The sequence below is a fragment of the Solanum pennellii genome, chromosome 7 (genome assembly GCF_001406875.1).
Source record: "Solanum pennellii chromosome 7, SPENNV200".
NCBI classification, from domain to species: Eukaryota; Viridiplantae; Streptophyta; class Magnoliopsida; order Solanales; family Solanaceae; genus Solanum; species Solanum pennellii.
The window spans coordinates 8038563-8041946 of NC_028643.1; the positions used below are offsets into that span (position 1 = coordinate 8038563).

At 28.5% G+C, this 3384-nt stretch overlaps 1 non-coding gene across 1 annotated transcript; it reads left to right on the forward strand.

The window, feature by feature from the left end:
* Positions 1-1034: 1034 nt before the first annotated feature.
* LOC114078181 lies at positions 1035-1137 on the forward strand. The gene has a single exon (XR_003579722.1). It is a non-coding gene; the product is annotated as a U6 spliceosomal RNA (small nuclear RNA).
* Positions 1138-3384: the final 2247 nt, after the last annotated feature.

The window sequence follows — 3384 nt, forward strand, 5'->3', positions numbered from 1 at the left end:
ATTTTTCGGCGTACGACAAGATGATTAATTCTCCAGGATTTCCATCCATGGTTTTAGCAGATGACTCTTTGACTTGGATGGTGAATGTTTTTCCAGCTAATTGTCTTGTCACATTTGCAAGAGGCAACATTTGTTTCTTGATGGATAAGAGAAGATCAGTTAATAATATGCATTTATATTGTATTTATTTTAGATAGTCGTAATATATACCTTAGTGTAGCGAATGTCATAGATTTCTTCTGAAGTGAGATACAACATTGTCTCGGCAGGTTGGTCTGCGATTAGTGCTGTTGCTGAACCGCTGTTGTCTGTAATGGTGATGTCAAATTGGCATCTGTTGGCCCCGTGCTAACACGGGCCCAACATTTCAAGTGAAGCACGTATATGAAGCATATTAAGTATATAACAACGATGGCACAACCAAAATTATATATTAGGCGTTGGAGCCAAGTTTCATGATGTAGGTATGTATATTTTATTTACATATTTTATTTACATAGCAAAAGGAAAGCAATCTGTATGGATATGCTTGCAGCAGCGATTGAAAATGGCTCCAACCATTGCAAAATGTGGGCGGTATAATTTTTCGCTGATAAAAATATTTAAAAAAATACTGTGTAATTAATTACCAATAAATTTTACAAGATAAATAATTTTTCGTGTTTCAAAACTTAGAAATCCTTTCTAAATAGATGTGGAGAATTTTTTTTATTAATCATAGTTGTCATATTAAAATAAACATATTTATTTTTTCACATCTCATAATACCATATAGGTTGAATTTAGTAAAAGAATGAGTTAACATGTTAATTAGCACTCCTTATAAGAAATCTTCATTTGATTTTTACATAATTTCTTTTTTTTTACACATATGAAATCTGAAAAACAATCATGTTTATCTATTCAAATTGCAGAGGAACTCCAAATTCTCTTGCCTCTTTATAAATTAATAAAACAATATACAAGTAAGATGAATTTAATCAAATGCTATAAACAAAATTATACATCAACCATAGCAAAAGATTAAGCTAATTGTCCCTTTGGGGAAATCTGGTAAAATTAAAACGATACAGAGAAAATTAGCATGGTTCCTGCGCAAGGATGGCATGCAAAATTCGAGAAATGGTCCAAAAAAATTTTAAAAAAATTAAAAAAAATTAAGCTAATTAATGAAAAGTGTTTTGGTTACATCAACCATGTGAATTTTGTGTTAATAGTGTTTATCACCAAATGAATATTCCTCTTGTGGCAACAAGAATATCCTTCTTTTTTTTCTATTTCGATGAATAAAGTTTACTTAGTTTATGATTTTAATTTATAAAATGAAAACAAATAGGTCAAGAATTTTACTTATTTAAAAGAAAAGTATTTAAATTCAATATCATAGTCTTCTATGTGGGGAAAATTAATCACAAATTTAAATTTTAGCAATATTTAAAAAAATAATTTAAATTATTTTTATTGTATAAATTTACAAAGTCAATTAGATAGGTCTTTGGAGAATATACCAACAAGGCTTAATCATTGGTCTAATCTTCTATCTTTTAGTAAAGACAATAAGTTGAAATAATTAAACCAACCATGTTAATATAAGTTAATAAATTAATCAAAATACATTAAGCTAAAATGAGTTATATAATAACAATTCCTTAAAAGATTATGAAATTATTTTATTAGACGCTGGAATTATATGAGATATTTTAATCGAGTATCAGAACACATATTAACAAAGTTTTTCTATTACTAGAGAATTGAGGTGTTGAGATTCCAATTTATGACTTCTACATTTTAGAATGACAAGTTTGATATTACTTTATTTTTAAATTTAATATATATATATATATATATATATATATAATGAATCTTTTAGCACAAATTTACTATTGAACAAAAAGTCGTGGATCATTTGTGAAAAGATTTTATTTATATATTTTTTAGAAAAAGAAGAACTTCAGGATTAAGAAACTTGATTTTTATCACTTCTTTCTTTTTTGGTTTTTCCATCTTTTTTATTATTTGGATTTTGTGGGACTGTGAAATGCTAGACCAAAAAAGGTAGAAAAGAATGAGACTGATTAATCAATAAGACTATAAAAATCATTAATTAATAGTAAGTATTTTTTATAACTCTAATTCAATCAGAGGATTTCAACATGTGTGCTTGCATGTCATTAAATTGGAAATTAGGGGTATTTCCGTCATTTTGTTTATCTGAAAGTGATAAGGCAAACAGGAGCATTATTGTAGTTTCACCTTGTCAAAAGCTGCCCTGTGTGTGCGTGTCTTTCTTGGTCTGCGTTCATCAAGCACGTATGCTTCTTCGATTGAGCTATAGCTTTCCACGTTTTTGCCTCGCCTTCATTTCCTTTTGAATTTTTAACTAAACTAAGTCATTATATAAAATAATTTACCAAAGTAATACATTTTTCTAAAATTTTACAAAATTAGTAAAAACGTATTTCACAGTAACGTTTTAGGGTATTTTTATTTTTTAAAAACTAACAGAATTAGGTTGATATACGTTACTGTAAGTAACGTTTTACTCCTAAAACGTTATTTTCAGTAACATTTTACTCCTAAAACGTAAATATGAGTAACGTTTTAAGAGTAAAACGTTACTGTGAGCAACGTATATCAATCTGACGTCATCAACTTTTAAAAAATAAAATATATCCTAAAACGTTATTGTGAAATACGTTTATACTAGTTTTATAAAATTTTAAAAAAACATATTATTTTGGTGAATGGCTTTATATAATGGCTTAGTTTGGTTAAAACCTCTTTCCTTTTCACTGGTCTCTGTTTTTGCCTTTTCCCCCTTAAGTTTTTGTTTTCTTGTATAATATACAAAGTGAAAAAATTGTGCATTTGTATATATTGTATATGTAGAAGAAGAGCTTTCCATTCTACTGAAGCTGCTCTGTTTATACTGCTGTTACAGATTGTGATTTCAGTTGTCATTTTCTTGTTTTCTCTAATTAGGTTTCATTTTCTTGTTTTCTCTAAATAGGTTTTCATATTTTTTTCTACTAAAATTATATTAAGTTATAAATTCCGTATGGCTAAATTATGTGCTATGTCGATTTCTGTTTTATGATTTCGAGTTTGTTTGATTTTACGGTATTTGGATTTGCTCATTTTTAAATTATAGTTGAATCAACCTTCAGGGTATCCGCTTTGCATGTGTTGCGGTGAGAAATCGGTTAAATTCAGAAAGTGCCATAGGTCGCATTGGTTGTGTTTTCGTGCTTGTCCTGAAACGCCCAGTTTAGTGTTTGGTTGTTCTCTGTTGTTACTGCTTTTGCTAGCTGCAAATGGGCTTGCTTCTCTATAAGAATTGCAAAAGTGCAATTCTCTAATTATGAATGATCATACACAGGCAGC